At 37.8% G+C, this 21,842-nt stretch overlaps 1 non-coding gene across 1 annotated transcript; it reads right to left on the reverse strand.

The window, feature by feature from the left end:
* Positions 1-2,032: 2,032 nt before the first annotated feature.
* Positions 2,033-2,139, reverse strand: LOC116647217. The gene has a single exon (XR_004302298.1). It is a non-coding gene; the product is annotated as a U6 spliceosomal RNA (small nuclear RNA).
* Between the last annotated feature and the right edge of the window lie 19,703 nt (positions 2,140-21,842).

Below are 21,842 nucleotides of genomic sequence, written 5' to 3' on the forward strand. Positions count from 1 at the left end.
TTTTTTTTAAGATTTTATTTATTTGACAGAGAGAGACACAGCGAGAGAGGGAACACAAGCAGGGGGAGGGGGCAGGCAGAGGGAGAAGCAGGCTTCCCGCTGAGCGGGGAGCCCGATGCGCGGTTCGATCCCAGGACCCTGGGATCATGACCTGAGCTGAAGGCAAGACGCTTAACGACTGAGCCACCCAGGCGCCCCTGGAGTTGTCTTTTTAAATTTCACTTTCAAGTGTTTCCTTTTAGTATATAAAAATATAATTGATTTTTGTATATTGATGTCATATCCTTATACTTTTTAGTTCTAGTAATTGTTTTGGAAATTCTTTATAATTTTCTATATAAACAATAATGGCAACTACAAATAACAAATAGAGATTAATTTCTTCTTTTCCAATCTTTGTATCTTTTTTTCCTTGCTATATAAGATCATCTACTACAATAAAAATGGCAAGAATGGATACCCTTGCCTTATTATGAAGACAGGGTATAAGATTAGCTGTAGTTTTTTTGAAGATAAACTTTATAAGATCAAGGAAACGCCCTTCTATTCCTAGTTTTCTGGTGGTGTTATTATGAAAGGGTGTTTAATTTTGTCAAGATACTTTCTGCATTAATTGAGGTATGTTTCTTATTTTTAGTCAGTTAATGTTGGCTGACATTGGCTTTTATTTATTTAAAGATTTAAAGATTTTATTTATTTGAGAGAGAGAGCGCATGCGCACAGGAAGGGGTTATGGGGGTGGGGGCAGAGGGAGAAGCAGGCTTCCCGCCCAGCAGGGAGCCGGATGCAGGGCTCCATCCCAGGACCCTGGGATCATGACCTGAGCCGAAGACAGACGCTTAATGACTGAGCCACCCAGGCACCCCTGGTTTTTATTTATTTAATTTTGTTTTTAAGTAATCTCTACACTCAATATGGGGCTCAAACCCACAATCCTGAGATCGAGAGTCACATGCTCTACCAACTGAGCCAGCCAGGCGCCCTGACATCGATTGATTTATAAATGGTAATCCATCAATTGATTTGTAAATGGTAATCCAACTTTGTATTTATGGGATAAGCTCCTCATGGTCCTGATGTATTATCCATTTTATGTCTGGACTGAATTATCTTTGATAATACTTTGTTACAAAATTTTTGTTTGTTTTTATGAAGGATATTAAAATGTAGCTTTCTTTCCTTGTAATGTTTCAGCTGGTTTTGTATCAGGGTAACACTAACCTCATTGAATTAAGAATGTTACCACCTCTTATATTTTTGAGAAGGGAGTGATTAGAAATGGTATTTTTTTTCTTTCTTAATTGTTTGTTGGAATTCACTAGTGAAGCCATCAGGGCCTAAAATTTTCTTTGTGGGAAAGTTCAACTCAACTTGTTAATAGATACAGGGATGATATTCAAATAATATATTGCTTCTTGGGTAAGCTCTGGTACTTTTGCATTTCAAGAACTTTGTTAATTTGGAGTTGCTAAATTGTGGGGTATAAAACTGTTCATGAAAATCTTTTTATCCTTTTATTGACTGTAGGGTCTATATTGATGTCCCCTCTCTTATTCCTGATATTGGTATTTTGTGTGTGTGTGTTTTTTCTATTTTTTTCTTACATTTTAAAAAAACCAGCTTTTAGTTTCATTGATTTTTCTCTATTGGTTTTCTTTTTTCTATGTAATTGATCGATTTCTGCTTTATTCTATTTTCTTACTTCGGCTTAAATTTGCTCTTTTTTTTCAGTTTTTTTAAGGTAAGATTTTAGAGCATTGATATGAGATCATCCCCCCACCCCAATATAAGCATTCAATGCATGATATTTCTTTCTAAGTACTGCTTTAGGTGCATCCCCCAAATTTGGATGTTTTATGTATTTGGTTATATCAGTTCAAAATATTCTTTTTAATGCTGCGTTTCTTGGTTTTATTTGAAACTGCATATTCTTAGCATTTTATGGTAGGATTTTATACTCATTTATACAGATTACAAGGTTCTGCTTCAAGTCTTTAAAATTTTTTTTTAAAAATTAAGCCCACGTGCAGCAAAAAATATGGAACGTTTCACGAATTTGCATGTCATCCTTGAGCAGGGGCCATGCTAATCTTCTCTGTATCATTCCAATTTTAGTATATGTGCTGCCGAAGCGAGCACCAGTTCAAAATATTTTTAAATATTTTCCCTTGATCCTTGATCCATGGAATCATATGGAACCATATTTAGAGATGTTTGTTTAATTGTCAGATATTTGGAGATCTTCCAATATCTTTCTGGTACTGATTTCTAATTAAAAATTTATTGTGGGAATCATGGAACCCTACATCAATAAATAAATAAATAAAGCAGTAAAAAAATTTATTGTGGTTAGAGAATATTCTTTGTATCAGTTCAATCATTTAAAATTTATTTAGACTTACTTTTTGGCCCATTACATAGTATATATTGGTAAGTATTCCAAGTGTTCTTGAAAAGAATATTTATTCCATTATTTTTGGGTGGCGCATTCTGTAAGTGTTAATTAAGTCAAGTTAATTGACAGTATTGTCCAAGTATTTCATATTTTTACTGATTTTCTGTCTAATTAGTTCATAACGATTGAGAGTTTGGTGTTGAAATGTCCAAATATAATTGTAGGCATTTATTTCTTTCAGTTGTATCAGTTTTTCCTGATGTACTTTGAAACTCTGTTATTGGTGGCGTACATATTTAGGATTGCTCTGTATTTCCAATGAATCGGCCCCTTTATTTTATGTGACCTCCTTGTTTTACTCCTGGTGATAATATTCCTTGTTCTCAAACCTACTTTGTCTGATAATTGATGTGGATACTCCATCTTTCTTTTGATTAGTGTTTGCATGGTATATCTTGTTCTATCATTTTACTTTTTTTTTTTTAAAGATTTTTATTATTTTATTTATTTATTCATGAGAGACAGAGAGAGAGAGAGAGGCAGAGGGAGAAGCAGGCTCCCCGCTGAGCAGGGAGCCCGATGCGGGACTCGATCCCAGGACCCTGGGATCATGACCTGAGCCGAAGGCAGACGTTTAACCATCTGAGCCACCCAGGCGCCCCATCATTTTACTTTTAACTAAACTATGTCTTTATATTCAAAGTGGTTTCTTTTAGATAGCATATAGTGGAATCTTGCTTTTTTGCACAATTTGTCCACCTCTGACTATTACTCGGCAGGTTTAAACCATTTGTATTTAATGTGTATTTTAAGATAGTCGGTTTAGTGTAATTATTTATTTTAACTTAGGTTTACCATTTTGCTTTTTTGTTTTCTATTTGTCTCCTTTTTCCCATTTATTTCTTTTCCTTTTTTGGGAGGTTAATTGAATATTTTTGGTATTCCATTTTAATTTGCCTATTGACTTTGAAATTTTACCTCTTTGCTATTTTCCAATGATTGCTCTATAGATTGCAATATGAATCTTTAATTCTGGTGGTTTACATAGAATTAATACTGCATTATTTCACATAAAATATAAGAAATTTGTAACTGCACTATTTTTAACTTTGTCTTTTGTCTTATAGTTTTCATATATATTACATCTATGCATGTTGTAAACACAAAATAATTAAAAATTTAGGAAAAGAAAATTATATATTTTTATATTTAGTTACAATATTTACTAATTCAAGTGCTGTTAATTAATCTGGAGATGTGAGTTACCATTTGGTGTCCTTTCCCTTCAGCCTGAAGAACTTTCCTAGGTATGGTCGTGACATATATTCTCAGCTTTTTTTTTCTTTAAATATCAAAATGTCTTTGTTTTGCCTTCATTTTTTTTTTAAAGATTTTATTTATTTATTTGAGAGAGAGAGAATGAGAGACAGAGAGCATGAAAGGAAAGAGGGTCAGAGGGAGAAGCAGACCCCCAGCTGAGCAGGGAGCCCGATGTGGGACTCGATCCCGGGACTCCAGGATCATGACCTGAGCCGAAGGCAGTTGCTTAACCAACTGAGCCACCCAGGCGCCCTTGCCTTCATTTTTGAAGGATACTTTTGTGGATGTAGAATTTTGAGTGAAAAGTTTCAAAATTTTTTCAGCACCTTAAACATGTTAGTTCTTTGTCTTCTGGCCTCTGTTTTTTTCTTTTGGGAGTCCAGGTATCATTTGCATTATTGGTCTCTTATATATCGTGTCATTTATCTCTTCCTGTTTTCAAGATACTCTTCATCTTTTCATCACTTTGACTGAGATTGATTCAAGTGTGGTTTGACTAGTTAATTTTTCAGTGACAGTTGTAGGGATTAATGAAAATGTTTATATAAAAATACTAACATTTTAATTTAAAACAAAAAATGTACATTACTGATCAGTATTTAACATCAGGCTGTTTTTTCCTTTGCATTAGCTGTACCTCCTTTAACGTTTACAGTTTGTATTTCTTTCAACTGGGTGATGAATTTGATGACACTACAGTGCAACTGAATATAAAATCCTTCTAGGTCTTTACTGTTCCCTTCATTGGGTCACAGATATCTTGCCCATATAATTTTACAGTGACTTGCATTTATAAAGTCTTTTTGAAGTATTCAATTTAGCTTGTCTAGAATTAAGACTATTTTTAGAGCAGCTTTAGATTTGTTAAAAAAATTGAGGGGAAAGTACAGAGGTTTCCCATGTACCACCTGTCCCCCTCTCCCACACATGCATAGTCTTCCCCATTATCAGTATTCCCCACCAGAGTGAAACATGTTTCCATGGAGATTCATCAATTGTACCAAATCTATAATCACCCAAAGTCCATATTTTACATTATGGTTCACTCTTAGTGTTGTGCATTCTATGAGTTTAGACAAATGTATAATGATATATATTCATCATTATAGCAGCTTATAGAGTCTTTTCACTCTCCTAACAATCCTCTCTGTTGTGCCTCTTCATCTCTTCCTCCCTCTTCTAACCCTTAGCAACCACTAATATTTTTATAGTCTCCATAGCTTTGCTTTTTCCAAAATGTTGTGTTGTTGGAATCATAAAGTATATGGCCTTTTCAGATTGGCTTCTTTTACTTAGTGGTATGCACTTACGGTTCCTGAATGTCTTTTCATGTCTTAAAAGCTCATTTCATTTTAGTGGTGAATAATATTCCATTTTTTGGGTGTATCACAGTTAGTTTATCTGTTCATTTCCTGAAGAGCACTTTGGTTGCTTCCAAGTTTTGGCAATTATGAATGAAGCTGCTGTAAACGTCCATGTGCAGGTTTTGGTGTGGACACAAGTTTTCAACTCTTTTGGGTAAGTGCCATGGAGCGTGATTGCTAGATTGTATGGTAAGAGTCTGTTAAGTTTTGTAAGAGACTGCCAGACTAACTTCCAAAGTGGCTATACCATTTTGCATTCTTACCAACAATGAAATGCTCCACATCCTCATCAGCATTTGGTGTTGTCAGCATTAGATTTTTGCCATTCTAATAGGTGTTAGTGGTATCTCATTGTCTTAATTTGCACTTCCCTGATGACATGTAGTAGGGAGCATCTTTTCATATGTTTATTCGCCATCTGTATGTCTTCTTTGGTGAGGTATCTGTCTTTGGTCCATTTTGTAATTGGGTTGTTTGTGTTCTTGTTGAGGTTTGAGATCTTTGTATATTTTGTGTACTTTGCAAATTTTTTTTTCCAATCTGTGGCTTTTCTCATTTTGTTGACCTTGTCTTTCACCTAACTATTGAGTTTAACTTTTATACAAAGAACAACTCACATTTTTACTGAACTTTTGTTTATTTGATTTAACTAATATTTTAATTAAATCTGATAATTATAATAACATGTAAAATTTGAAAAAAACAGACTTGGGAATAAAATGAAACTTACATTTAGTATGCACAATGCCTAATGGTGGAAGCAGTGTGGGTGGGTATACTAGAACATAGCTTTTTATCCTTGAGGATTCAGCATACAATGGTCATTGGACAATATATTTTACAGATGGAATGAAGTGTTTCATTAATTTTTCAAGTAATTTAAATGGAAATTGTTTAACAGAGATTCTGTTTTACTTTGGAAACTTTGTAAGAGCAGAAGGATGCGTGATTAAAACAAAGTCACAGCAAATGGATTTGGATAATCCTAAAGTGTATATTCAACCAGCTGTTGTGACCAGATAAATTACCCTTTTACATTGTAGGGATATTTACACCTGCCAAGTCATATGGGTACTTAAGTCACCAAGAGGCAGGAGACATTCAGTCCCACTGATTAGAATGAGAGTGTTATGGTCTGAAATTAAAAACATGGGGAAAAATGCCGCAAATTAGGTACTATGGAGGAAAAAAGATAAAGCCAAGTTGTGCCACATGAAGCTTTTTGAGTATGAGGAAATACCTCTGGGACTCAAACAGATGGTAGAGAAGGATTGGGAGGGGATTTGTATAGGTGAGGCTTCAGACCTCCTCCAACTGCTTACCCAGAACAACTATAATTTTTATCCATTTGCCTTTTGGGCTTGTGCTTAAAAATTTATTGAAGAAGAATTATGACTTTAAAATAATTTTAAAAACTTGCTGTAGAAGAATGGAAAAGGAGTAAGGTACCCAGTAATTCACAGGGTAAATATATGAAGACACTTTCTCATGGCTTCAGATATTAATTTCCATTGTATGTAGAATGGGTCGTGACCAAAGTGACCTTAAAGATTTCATATATGGAGTTAATATTATCTTCTAGGTTTTGCTGAGATATATGAGTGGAATTCATGATTAGAATACTGTAATAGATGTATGCACTTTATCTAAAAAACTCATCTGATAGGGGTTAAGAGTTGCAAGATACTGTACCTCACAATCTAAATCCAAAGACACAAGGAGAAACATGATGAAAAGCAAGCGGGTGGTGACATTTCTGGGAGAATACTATGGACTTCTTGAACTGATAGATGGCTGTTTTGGATGATGCTTACATGGATGATGCTTACATGGTAAAATAAAAGCAAGATAGAGCAGTGATGGCACGTTTCAACTATACTTATAATGGCTCGAGTTCTCCTTCCATTGCATAGCAACCAGAAGGTGATTTACTCACCTTGCTGGCAGTTTTAACTCTCAAAAAGAGGGCTTTATGTGCTTGAGGTTGAGAAAGGCATTCCATAAATTACAGAACTTGTTACCTCTATATTGGCAAGTATCGGTCAAAATAGTGATATGAATTAATCTCTAGAAGTTATCTCATGATTTCCATTAACATCGTTTTTGCAAATGGTGGACCCCTCTCTTTGTGATGGTGTGTCCACTTTGGAGTCTCTTTTTCCTCATGCTTTCTAATCAGTAATAGGACCTTAGGCCACATTCTTTCTTAGAGAAAGCCCCTTTATTAGAATTTCTTCCTTGTGCATCCTCAAACTCATCTCTACACATCAGCCACTTTCGAATCATCTGACAGGACAGGATGGGGCTAAGGAAAAGTGCTCTAATTCTCAGGGTTGGTTTTTCTGTACTACCCATGGAAGATTAAGTCAGAAGGCCAGGATTTGGTGGGTGGGAAGGTGGGTTGTTCAAGAGAAAGGCATAGGCTTAAGCTGCATGGCCTTTTCCATATCTGAGCAAAAGGAATTCTTTTTTTTTTTTTTTTTTTTTTTAAGATTCATTCATTTGAGAGAATGAGAGAGAAAGAAGGGGCGAGAGGGAGAGAGAGAATCCTCAAGCAGATGAGTGTGGAGCCCGGCACAGAGCTTGATCCTGGGACCTCAAGATCATGACCTGAGCTGAAGTCAAACACTTAACTGAGCCACCCAGGTGCCCCTGAGCAAAAGGAATTCTTAAAGCTTCACCCTGCTAATCAGATAAGAGAGCCCACACACAGATTTGGGACAGTGTTCCAGCTAAGTGTAACAAGTAAGTATTTGACTTTAATGTTATGTTCCTTAGTACAGTAGTGACAGTGGGACTGATTCACAGATTCAAAGATCCTCAGCTTGGGTACATTGTACTAAAGTAAGAGAAGTAATGGTAACTGTGAAAGATGGGGAGTACTCTAATGTTTATAAAAGCAAAGAAAGGGGTTGGGCTGCCTAGCTGGCTCAGTCAGTGGAACTCACAACTCTTGATCTTGGGGTTGTGGGTTTGAGCCCCATGTTGGGTGTAGAGATTAAAAATAAAATCTTAAAGAAAAAAACAAAGAAAGGGGAAGGTGTGCACAAAAGCCCATCATAGACTGTGATTTCAGAAAGTTCAATAAAAAGTCAAGGATGAATCCATGGCCCAAGACTCTAGAAAGGGAGATTAGATCAGGAAGATTAAAGCTCAGATTGAGTTGAGAGTGTCAAAAGAAGACAGAGCATGACTAAAGTGCTTTTTTAAAAAAATATTTTTAAAGATTTTGTTTATTTATTTGACAGAGAGAGAGACAGTGAGAGAGGGAACACAAGCAGGGGGAGTGGGAGAGGGAGAAGCAGGCTTCCCGCTGAGTAGGGAGCCCAACACAGGCCTCGATCCCAGGACCCTGAGATCATGACCTGAGCCGAAGGCAGATGCTTAAACAACTGAGCCGCCCAGGCGCCCTGGGTTTAATTCTTAAGACAAATGGCATATGATAAGAAAAGTTTCAAGAAGGCTGATTTGGTTAATTTTTATTTTACTCCTCTCCTTTCTCTTAAGAGAAATGGCCTTCATCAAATTCAACACTGATTGCTAGTGGCCTCCTTGTTTCTTCAGGTCATTGTAGGCATGAAGACAACCACACCATGGGTTGTCCCTTTACTTTACTGCCTCCATTCTTGACCTGCCACTAGCACCACCATTCCACTGCTACTGGTGAATAGAAAGCAGTAAGAAGCTGCTGGTGCCATTTGCTGCTAATCCTCTGCTCTCTGGCTGATAATGCTGCTAGATTGTTTCTGCTATGTTGAAATTTGGTGGTTAAAGGCAGCAGTTTACGGCAGAAAGACTTGGATTCCAAATCTTCACCATATACTACTATATGAACTTGGATGCTTTCTAAACTCCAAGCCTCAGTTTTCTAATTCTACCAACATATTCCCTACTTCCCAAGGTTTCTGTGAAAATTAGAATGTTTTAAAACCTGTAGAATAGTGTCAGAGTCATTATAGGAGCTCAGTAAATATAGATTTCCATGTCCAAAGTATATCTGGATACTTGGTCCTGAAGAAATGATATTGTGTTCACACAGCTGCTGTTTGCCTTAATTGCAGACCCAATGCCTAGTAGGAAATTATGTCTCATGAGTCCTAGCCTCAATATCGAAAGCTTAAAAGTTGCCTCTGAAGCAATTTTTTGATCATTCATTTTTATTGCCACCTAAACTCAAAAGTGTGCCAGCTTGGTTAAACTACAGAGCAAAGACTGCCAAATGTAAAAACATTTCTGTTGGAAATATATTTTTTGAAGACTCAATTTAATTTAAAAATTATTGATGATCCTCTTTATATCTGTCTCCATTCTTTGGCATATCAGAGGGTTTGGCTGGCCGTATGCTCCCCAGATGGGCTCCACTTTAAGAAAACCTAGTAAAGCAAAAAATCTGAACTTATACAACATAATCAGTGTACCTTGCTTCAGGGGGTTTCAGTGTGTGTGTGTGTGTGTGTGTGTGTGTGTGTGTGTGTGTTTAGCAGGCAGGTATAAGATTATCCTGTAGGGCTTTGTAAAATGACATATATTCCCATATTCCTCTTCTCCTCTTTTACTATCTCAGTAAGGCATATAGCTCCTCAGGGAGCAGCATGAACAGCTTAAAAATTCAAAAAATTGCAGCTGACTCTGAAACAATGCTAATGTATTTGCTTTACCAAAGTTTTGGTTTACAAAATTACTTGTCAATGATGCCACAGGGAAGGTACGTATTGTAACTCCATTCATTGAGAAAATACAGCTAAATTTATAATGACTCATTTCACACTCTGGAAACATATCTACTGCCTAATGTAAGGAATGTGTGGAAGTGTGATTGTCACTACAATCTCTCCAAAGCATTCTCTCTTCCAGTCAGCATTATTTTTTTACTTCTGTCAGAGAAGAGTTGGACGCTGGAGAACAAGGAAGGCACGAGGGAAGGAGTTTTCTACAAAAGGATTTTGGGTACATATAGTGGTTCTTTCTACCCTCCACCCATTGTCCATCCGTAAAGCATAGAAGGCTGTTATGCTTTCACAAGGAGGTGACATTTAGGCTGAGACCCAAAGGAACATCAGACTGGGGCAAAAGGACAAGAACTGGCAGAGAGCAGGACTGGTAACTCCATCTTGATCACATTACTGCATTGTCACCTGTTATCCAGAGACACAGAACCAATAGGAGACGTATATCTCTGTGTAGATAGGCCCCCTCCGTGTGTGTGTGTCTGTCTGCCTCTCTCTCTTTCTGTCTGCTGGTAACTCATGTTTGTGGTAGGAATACAGACAAGAGATGAATGGAGCTCTCTATAGAAAGAAGGAAGGGAAGGGAGTGAAGGAAAGGATAAAGGGCTACTTGTGAATACTTGCCACTATAAGGTTTGAGGATATGACACTGCAACATTGCCTGTTTCTCAAAAAGCAGTATAAATAACATAGCCTGTTTAAATCTAGTTAGGTGCCCTCTGGCACATATAAATACAGACGTTAATCAATATGCATGAGTTCAATACATGTCCAGCTAAATTTAACAAAGCAACAGGGAAGGGACTCATTTCCATAAATGCTATTGAGATAACTTGACATTACCATAGGGAGAAATTAACTTAGACCTATATCTCATGCAATATATCATGATCAACAACATAAAAATTAAAGTGTCAAATGTTAAGGAAAATATAATTACAGGGAAAAAGAGAAAATAGAGCAATTATTCAGTCTGTGGAAGGAGATAATGTTTGATTAAAGGAGAAAAATAAATTAAAAGGAAAAGATAAGCAGTGTGATTAAACAGAAAATTAATATAACTAAAATACAACAAAACCAAGAGAAAAGTTAAGTGACAAAATCGAAAATATTTAATACATATGATGGCATTTCAAAATATACCGAGTTTGTATAAATTTGAATTAAGTTCACTGTAGACAGTGTCAAAGCATATGAAGAATCATTACATAAGATGAAACACCATTAGTAAATTAACATAGGAAACAGTGTAAAGTCTTGCCAACAATTAAAGAAGGGCAAATTAAAACAATGATGAAATGTCACTTTATAACTCTAAAGTTAGCAACAATAAAGGGACATTATTAAAACTAGTGAGACAGCTTTTGGGGAAATTGAAACATTTATACATTTTTAGTGACATAGTAAACTATTTCAGTCAATTTGGTGAACAATCTGGCTGCTTTTAGCAAGAGCCATAAAAATGTTCATACCTTTTTAGTGAATAACCTCATTCTAAGGTATTTGTTTTAAGGATATAATTCAGAAGAAGGAAAGCATTATGTGTTATTTATTATCATGGAAAACTTGATATATCCCAAATAGCCATTAATAGAGAGATGGTTATAAAATTACTGTATTTTAACTTAATGGACTTGCATGCAACCAATGAAAATGATAAATATGAACATTTTTGAGACACACAGAAAATTATATACAAAATATTAAATTAAAAATGAAATAATAACAAATTATAAGAGCCCATGTTAAGAAGGTCTGAAGGGGTTGGAGCTGTGTATTCCCTATGATCTATTAAAATTGACCTACTAGGATGCCCTGTCCATGATGGAGCCTCATATTGAGGAGAAAAATCTTAGAAGTTGAATAAAATTTGAACATGTGAGGAATAATAGAGAAGGGAAAAGAGAAGGTCCAAATAAAAGTTGGGGAGGGAAACAGATACAAGAAATCTTAGAAAGTGAGAGGCCATATTGTTTAACAAAGACAGCAGAAGACAGGACCCTATAAAGTTAGAAAATCTTTATGAATTCTTCCTCTTTCTAAAAGTTGAGACAAAATAAATTAACATTAAAATAAGCAAAAGAAATGCCTCATGTTAAAATCTCATATATAGTTACTGTAAGAAAAGAGAATAAGGAGCAAAATAATACCCCTTCAGAACATGGAAACCTATCAGGAAAGCATGATTTAAAAATAGATCAATATTGCCACATATTATTTTAAACCCAAAATATATAAAAATGATACAAAATATGAAAGAATAATATAAATCAGAATTAGACAAACTCATAAATTAGGGTACCAAACTTGAAAAATAACTAGAAATAGTGGGGAAAGTTCAATCTAGAAATGAATAATAAATTAGAAGAAATACAAGAGCAAATAAACACAGCAAATAATGCTTTAAAATAAGATGTACCCTCTTAGCAAATTTTTGAGGAAGATTTTTTTTTTTTAAAGATTTTATTTATTTATTTGACAGAGAGAGACACAGCGAGAGAGGGAACACAAGCAGGAGGAGTGGGAGAGGGAGAAGCAGGCTTCCCGCGGAGCAGGGAGCCCGATGCGGGGCTCGATCCCAGGACGCTGGGATCGTGACCTGAGCCGAAGGCAGACGCTTAACGACTGAGCCACCCAGGCGCCCCGAGGAAGATTTTTAAAATAAAAAATAAATGAAGAGCTGAAATAACTTGAGCAGAAATAACACATATGGAAGGCAAGCAAAGAAGGTCCCACATGCAGATTATGAGAGTCCCTGAAGAAGGAAAGTAGGCAAGGGAACAAAACAAATACACACAACACGCACACACACACACACACACAAATATATATATATATTTAAAAAAATACTGTGTACTGAGCATATTGACCCAGAATGACAAACACCAGGAATATATTCTAGTAAAATTACTGGCCTTTAAAGAAAAAGAAAAATTCTTTAGGCATCCTGGATAGAGAGTGAGGCTTACAGGGAAAATTAAAATCAGATCATAGACTTTAACAAGAATGGTTTATGCCACAGGGGAATTGAGATATTCAAGGAAAGCAAATGTGAGCCAAGAATTTTATATCCAGGGGCGCCTGGGTGGCTCAGATGGTTAAGCGTCTGCCTTCGGCTCAGGTCATGATCCCAGGGTCCTGGGATCGAGTCCCGCATCAGGCTCCCTGCTCCTTGGGAGCCTGCTTCTCCCTCTGCCTCTCTCTCTCTCTCTGTCTCTCATGAATAAATAAATAAAATCTTTAAAAATAATAATAATAAAATAAAATTTAAAAAAAAAAAAAAAAAAGAATTTTATATCCAGGAAAACTGACCTTCCAGTATAGAGGGCACAAATTGTTCACAACATGTAGGAACTAAAAGAATATTGACTGTGTAATTATCTCTCATTATTTTTAAAAAGATTTTATTTATTTGAGAGAGGGGAAATGGGAGAGCATGAACAGAGGGAAGGGGCAGAGGTAGAGGGAGAAGCAGGCTCCCTGCTGAGTAGGGAGCCTGATGCAGGGCTCAATCCCTGGACCCTGGGATCATGACCTGAGCTGAAGGCAGACACTTAACCGACGTGCCACCTAGGCACATCCCTCTCTTATGATTTTTTAAGATTAGTATAAAACCCTCAAAATAATGTATGAAAAAGAAGCATATATAATCATAACCCAAATGTTTGTTGATAACCTATAGGGCATAATCAGTAGGGATGAGTTGATATGATTAAATATTAACTTAATTTCGGGCGCCTGGGTGGCTCAGTTGGTTAAGCGACTGCCTTCGGCTCAGGTCATGATCCTGGAGTCCCTGGATCGAGTCCCGCATCGGGCTCCCTGCTCGGCAGGGAGTCTGCTTCTCCCTCTGACCCTCCCCCCCTCTCATGTGCTCTCTCTCATTCTCTCTCTCTCAAATAAATAAATAAAATCTTTAAAAAAAAAAAAAATATTAACTTAATTTCACATTGTAAAGCATTATCGCCATTGAATACTATCTGTATCTGAGGACATACTTTATGTTTTTAAAATTTTTTTCCTGAGGACATACTTTAATTTTACTTGCTCACTCCCTACTATAACTTTACTTTTATGTGAATTACAAAATGTTGTGGTATTTTTTAAGTTATAAACTTATTAAATCAAAACCAGTTGGGAAAAAAAATTAAAGAATATTGATATAAGCCCTTCCTGAGGAAAATAACGGGGAATGAACTTTTTTAAAAAGATTTTATTTTTAAGTAGTCTCTACACCCAATGTGGGGCTTGAATTTACAACCCCAAGATCAAGAGAACAAGAGTTGCACACTCTACTGACTGAACTAGCTAGGTGCCCTGAGAATGAACTTTAGATAACCAAAAGATCACTATATATTTCTAGAGATATGTCAACATAAGGATTAGTGGTGAATATTAAATATATTCTACAAGTAAGTCTAAATGAGAGTTAAAAGGGAGATAATATGGTAAATGATGAAGCATTGTGTATGTAGTGTGACCATAAAACAAATGGGAGAAGAAAGGGGTTAGCAAATGCCAAATGTTTCAACTAGTCAATAATGATATTGGTGGAGGCAGTAATAGTATTGTTAGGTAGGTATTTCTGTGTGTGTTGTATGAGTGTGGAATATTCTGTCAGGTATACTCAGCGGGGCTCATATTGCTCCAAATGGGGGCAAAAAATGATCCTTGGAGAGTGAAAAAAAATTTGACGCAGAGTTCATCTATTGGAAAAAGACTTTTCCCTGGGAGTTTTTGTTAAAATTATTTAGGGATGGGGCGCCTGGGTGGCTCAGTCGTTAAGCGTCTGCCTTCGGCTCAGGTCATGATCCCAGGGTCCTGGGATCGAGCCCCACATCGGGCTCCCTGCTCGGCGGGAAGCCTGCTTCTCTCTCTCCCACTCCCCCTGCTTGTGTTCCCTCTCTGGCTGTCTTTCTCTCTGTCAAATAAATAAAACCTTTAAAAAATAAATAAATAAAATTATTTAGGGACAATTGTTCAAGTTCTGTTCTGTCTGAGCCAGTTCAATGGCACAAACAATAGCTAATGAAAAGCAAATGAGGCAAACATTGGCCGATCCAAAAGCTTAAGAAAAACAGCTGGGGAATGAGAGGTCAATAGAGACTTTGAAAATCTCCAACATAATCCTGGGAATTTAAAGGACACACTCATTTGTAGGGCTGGTACATGCTCAGTAAAAGCACGAGAAGACCAAAACTCACATTTAGGCTGGCATTCATTCTCTGCACAAGAAAGAAGTGAAGACTGAGGCATGGTTGAAAACTGCCTGGCTGCCTGTTGGAAGTATGCCCCGACATGCACACAAAACCTCTGGGTGACGACTGGGAGACTTCCCGGTCGCAGGCATTTAAGGAAATCCGTACGCTCGCTAACGGAGCACTAAGCTAGTCAAGCAGAGACTTCAGTGACCACACACCACAAAGAATGCTGATTTTATATAATTAGTGTAGGAAATGCTCTAAACAAACACATAGCAATAGTAACACACTGTGGTGATGATTGTGAAAATACTAAAAACCACTGAATTGTACACTTTAAAATGATTAATTTTATGATATGTGAATTACAGCTCAGAAAACGTCATTCCAGTCAGAGTGAAAATAAAATTGTAGAATGTGAACATTTTGAAATTGAGCCTAGTGGCTGCTAACCAGTGACTCCATGAGACTGATCCAGACCTGACCCCACCAGGATATACAGAGGAACGTGGTGAATTGCACCATGAATATGCAGTCAGCAATACGCAGGCTATGGGGAACTCGGCTAAACAGCATCTTTGCCATTTAAATTGTACAGAAACAGAAAGGGATGGAAGGAGAGCTTACAGATTAGTAGAGGCTTAAGAGATATATCGAGTTTTTAAAAAATTGGGCAAGATTATTCTGTAGTGCCTAGTGAGTCACCCTTGAGTGTTGAAACCATAAAGAATACAATGCCATAATGACTAAAATTCAGGGTAGTGGTTATATTTGGAGGGGAAGAGGGAGCTGTATTTGAGATTGGGCATTTGGAGGAGTTTCTGGGTGGCCCTTTTTTTTTTTTTTTTTAGTCAGGATGGTGGTCACATAATAATTCACTGAGCTTTACTTTTGTTTTATGTGGTTTTCTGTGTCTGTTTTAAAACAAGAAGAGGGGCACCTGAGTGGCTCAGTCAGTTAAGCATCTGATTCTTGATTTTGGCTCAGGTCATGATCTCAGGGTCATAGGATCCAGCCCTGAGTCAGGCTCCACACTCAGTGTGGAGTCTGCTTGTCCTCTCCCTCCCCCTTCTGCCCCTCCCCTCACTCTCCTTCTCTCTCAAATAAATAAGTAAAATCTTTAAAAAAATTTACAAAACAAAATAAAGAAAAGACCCGCATAAAGCTAAAGGTTGGAAGAGGTTAGAAGAACAAAAATATGGGTTATGGGTATATGTCTTCAAGTAAAATTGATAATAAGACTAATTATTAGGAATTGACATTCTATCCTATCCTAATTATTGCAGTGGAGGAATTGCAAAGCAGAATAATCTCACACTATATCTAGAATGATTTTTTGGATAAAAGGAACAGTGTCCTACTATGCTATAAATGGGGCCACTCTACACAAAGAACATCCATCTTATACCCATGAATTGTCCAGGATGAATTTTTAATTTAGTCAGCCTCTGCAGTCATTTTTCAAAAACTACAAACAATAGGACCTTTATTTAAGAATGTCATGTTGATTCAGGATCCTTGATGCAGAAATTCAAGCTTGTCCATACCCAAGGGAGTTCCTCCCACCAGTTATTTCAGATCTCGCCTTCTCTCCTCAAGCCTCAATCCGCCCCCAGCCTTAGCAGATGACCTCTTCTACTTTGTGGAGACTCAGTCCCTTGTATGTCCTCTTACCCCAGCCTCAACTCATCTCTGCCTCTATACATATTTATCGTTCTTCTTTCCATTCTCACAGGAAGAACAAGGGCAACGTCCTCCTCTCTAAAAAATGGTCCTTCTGTCTCCATCTTAGTTTCCAAATGTCTGTTGAACACTTCAGCCTTGATAAATTGCCATATACATCTTACTTTCATCAAAGACACCTCTAAAGTATGTAGCTTTGGAGACTGAAGATTCTCTGTGCCACTGATGCCAAAGACATAAGTGTAAGGGAGATGACAGGCTGGTTTTGGGAAATGAAGAATTCCATTTGAGATACGACCCATTTGGAAAAATGGCAAAGAGCACACACTGAAATTCCATGGCCTGTGGTATGTCTGCTATTAACCTGTCACTGTTGTTATGCTTTATTTAAACAATATTTATTATTCACCTAGTATGTGAAAAGTAATGTCCTGGGTGCTATGGGGGAGGGTGAACACTGAGATGAATGAGGCATAGTCCTTGCCTTCAAGGAATTAACAATACGCAACTTATTTTAATATTCATAATATACAAGGCAGTGGATAAATGTAAGGTTGGGATGGGTGGGAACAAACAGAATGCTAAGTGTGGGGTAAATATGGAAATAAGTACTTGCAAGTTTTCCAACTGGAAAGTTCTAGGCAGCATTGGTGTGTTCCGTACTCAGGAGTCCTTCAGAACAGCTGGAAGAAAAAAGTAGCTCTTCTGGGCATTATTTTACCCCTGTCCCTCTAGTATTTCAAAATTTCCTTTTTTCCGCAGACAATGTGAGGTAGATACAAAGACATAAAACCATGACACCTGACCTCAAAGAGTTTACATTCTAGTTGAGATAAGGCACATCTATGAACCTAGAGACAAATTGTGAATTAAAGGGTGCTACAGAAGTAAATATTATTGGAATGCCTTTTATGAGTTAATGCTATTCCAGGAATGAGAAGAAAGATACCAAGATGATGCAAATAGATCCTTGCACCTACTGTGGTTAAGCCACGTTGATCTTGTTTTAGTTCCTAGAATATGCCAAACAGTTAGAATTTGGTAAGATTCAGAGAGCAATGATAAAAGCTATTAGTAAAAGCTGTGCTTTAGCAAGATTAACCTGAAAACATTTTGTGGTAAAGGCTGAAAAGAGACAGTAAATAAGGTCTAATAAGGCAGTGGAGTCGGCCAAGTGAGAATTAATAAAGGGTCACTTGTGCTGTCTGAGCCTCACTCCCTGTACTAGTCAGGGTTCTGCAGAGAAACAGAACATCTATATATGGTGATTTATTATAGGAATTAACGGACGTGATAAGGAGGCTGAGAAGTCCCACAGGCTGCTGTCTGCAAGCTGGAGAGCTGGGAAAGCCAGTGGTATATTTCAGTCCTGGTTCTAAAGGGCTGAGAACTGGCGGAGAGCTAATGGTGTAATTTTGGACCAAAGGTTTGACAACCAGGAGCACAGATGTCTGAGGGCAGAAGGTAGATGTCCCAGATCGAGAGAGTGAATTTGTATGTCCTCAGCCTTTTTGTTCTAGTCAGGCCCTCAACAGATCGGATGATGTCCACCTGCATTTGTGAGAGCAATCTTCTTTACTCAGTCTACTGATTCAAAACCTAATCTCATTCAGAAACACCCTCATAGACACACCCAAAAAGAACATTTACTATTTATCAGGCCATCCCTTAGTCCAGTCGACTGACAAACAAAATAAGCCATCACAGTACCTTCAGATGTTGGAGATGGAGAAGAGGCAACAGATGGGAGAGATACTCTGAAGGCAGAATAGAGAAGACTTGACAGTTAATTAGAGGTGGGGAGTGAGGTGGGCAGGAATCAAAGATGCCAAGTCTTTGGGCATGGGTGACTGGGATGTCATTCATAGGTCCAAGGAGCACAAGATGAGAAAGTAGGTGACAATGGCAGGCAGAGAGCTGGAAACATAGAACTCTGGAAAAAGTGGTTGGGGCTGGGAATAAGTTTTGGGGGTCATACACAGAGTGGGTGTTTACTCTTCAGATGGCAGGAAGCTGTATGTGTCTTACCTTTTCTCCTTAGCTTTCTGAGAACATTGAATAATGTACGCAGAGATGAGGAAATCTGTAATCCAGGGCATATGCACTTCTTTCAGAATCAGCTCAAAGGACAGAACACAATAGTGACTTATTTCCCCTGGATCCTGATGCCCCTAATTGTAATCATCACACTTAAGATAAACAGCGAAGTAGATGACACACAGGAGGGCAGAGGTATAGACTGTGAGCCTAGGGAAGTTCCTAAGATTGGCTGTTAGTGGTTTTAAGCTCTGAGAGCCCAGACTGACTATCTGGTTCATCACTCCATGTTCATCCCCTTGCACAAACTTGGTACATAGCAAGTGCTCAATAAATATCTGTGGGATGCATGGCTATTGAATTAAAATGGACCCATTAGTCATGATGATTTTATCTTGGAAATATCTGTTCATTGTCTTCCCACAGCCATTGCCCAAGTTCCAGAAATAATTAAAATTATTTCTCATCTGATCTCTTGGAGTCAAAGAGACCTGGGGTTCTGGTCCTGATTCAATCCCTTATTGTTCCTTGACTTGATGGACCTGTTTTTGGTTTATCTCCTTCCTTCTGAAGCAAGTATTAAACATTTCTCAACAAATGAAAATGTGGCCTCAGAGTCACTGTGAATTTGGTACAATCCACAATTGATGCTGATTCCCTTGACAGAATGCTACTTCTATTTTAATGTTTTCATAATACAATTGATGGAGAAGAGAGAGCATTTTTAAAACATTTCTCAACACAGGAGAATATAAGTGGCTCCTAGTCCTTTGTAGATTGTTGAGAGGATGTGGCAAATAAAGGGAAACCTGGAAGTTGCTCAGTCACGGAAATGAGGTCCTTTGGGCTCTTGGCAGTAAGACAACACTGATATTCTTGGTCCTGGTGCAAATGGACCTCAGATGTGGGTTTGGAGCTCAGGCAAGTATTTATAGGCAGTCAAGAAGCAGCCATCCTAGAAAGCTTCCAGGAAGACAGATCTGCCTTGTTCATAGATGTATCCCCGGCACCCAGCACTGTGCCTGGTAGTGGTTACATAAATGAAACAGGGGCAGGGGTGCTTCTCAGTATTTACGACTGAACTGAGTTGGATACTGGGCTTCTTGTCCTGGTTCTGCCACTCTACCACTTCTGTGACCTTAGGAAAAATCCTTTCTGTTCTTGAGACATCAGTTAGCCTATCCAGAAAATGATCTTCAGTGTTCTTTGTGTTCTCAAGTTCCGCAGCTTATATCACTACGTGTGGTTCTTCACAATGAATCTACAGAAAGTCTGCCCGATTGGAATAAACTCAAGTGACAAAACAGGGCAGAGAAGCAGACTCCCTCAGTCTGACAGTACACAGTGTGATTTTGGCTTCATCTTTGTGCCTAAAAAAAATTGTCTTCTCTGTGCCCAGAATGTTGGAGGCTTGTGGTGCCATATTAAATAACTATCCTCTGATCAGGATAAAGGCATGCCCTTCTGCAAACCCTTATTACCTCCCAGAATCTTCAACTACAAGCGAGGCAGTCATTTATTCATGAGGCCATGGCATCAAGACATTCCACCAACATAGTGCTCTGTCTGTGACATAAAGCTTGTTCGAAGTGATAATTAGAATAGAGGCTCTTAATAGTAGAACCATTCAGTGTCAGCCTCAGGGGGCTACTAACTCATGTTGGAAATTCTCTCGGCTGCTTTTAATCAAGAACGAAGCTACAGAGACTCTTTTTTAAAGTTGCTACTTCAGTAGGGAAAGAACAGTACAAACGTTGCTACTTTAATATAATGACCTTCAGCTTCACAAAGCATCATGGGAACTTTTTTCCCAACAGTGCAGAGCAGGGATCCCAAAACAATTTACTAGAATGGGCTTATGTATCTTGAAGCCTTATCTAATTGGTGTTCAAACCTGTTGCTCTCTCTTCTCCTTTTTCCTTATCTCTAAGGGCTTTCAGCAGAGAGGACAGAGCATCCATTAATCACCCCTTCCTTCTCCCCACACACTCACTTGCATGCACGTGCTTACATGAAGGCACACACCTCTCCCATGCCGTTCCACCCCAATCCCTACACACACTCAGGGCCTTGGAATAGAATTGTGTTAGATCTGGAAAGAACCAGAAACGTCATCTGGGCCATCTCCCTCCCTTTTGAGCTGAGGCTCAAAGAGAAGTTGGACACAGCAGAGACCGCACCCAATCCCAGTTCTGGTGCGGTCAGTCAGCATCATGTTTCTGTATTTCCCCACCATGAACTCACAGTTTCAAAGAAGCGCATAAGCTTATTCAATTCAACTCAATGTATACATCGTTCACTCTCTGTTTATGAAACATTATGCTAAGTCTTGGAGGTATTTTATAGGGGAACCAATTATAATCCTGATCTAGTGGAGGTAAATAGAGATGTGTGTAAATGTGGTGAGTACAAGCAGGTTGCTAAGTGTTTATGTAGATGCACCAAGTAATTTGGAGATTAAAGTCAGAAGATATTTGTTCAAATTGAATTGTTGGTTGGAGGTACCTGTTCTGGGTTTCATGGAGAGAATTTTCATGATGCTTTGAGAAGCCAAAGATTATATTAAAGTATTAGCATTGGCATTGATTTTTCTCCTCTTGCTTAGGGAAACTTCAAAAGTACCTCTAATGCAAATAAATACTATCTTTTAGCTTCAGGAAATGTCAAAAAATGAAAATAGGTAGGTTTGGGGAGGGTGCAAGGAAATGGAAAGATGCATACATTACTGCTGGCAATCATGAACAATTTCACAGTGTGTATTGGGAGCTTTAAAAATGCACATATCTTGTTACCCAGTATATTTGACTTCTAGAAATATATCTAAAGGAATGAATATGTGTTCATGTGTGTTTAATTATATATATTATATGTGTGTGTGTGTAAAGGATGAATACAGGAAATGTTATAGTGCTAAGTTAAAAAATCAAGGGACAAGACAATTGTTCTGTTAAAATGTCACTTTATGTATTTTATGTACCCACGTATATCATTCGTAACCCAAATGTAGGCCTGTCCTGTTTCTACCATTTGTCCACCTTGAGGTCTGTAACATAAGTCACATTGAAATACATCCACAAATCCAAGTCTAAGAATAGACAAATGATGTGGGTTTTAA

Source organism: Phoca vitulina, unplaced genomic scaffold (assembly GCF_004348235.1).
Source record: "Phoca vitulina isolate PV1807 unplaced genomic scaffold, GSC_HSeal_1.0 scaffold39, whole genome shotgun sequence".
NCBI lineage: Eukaryota > Metazoa > Chordata > Mammalia > Carnivora > Phocidae > Phoca > Phoca vitulina.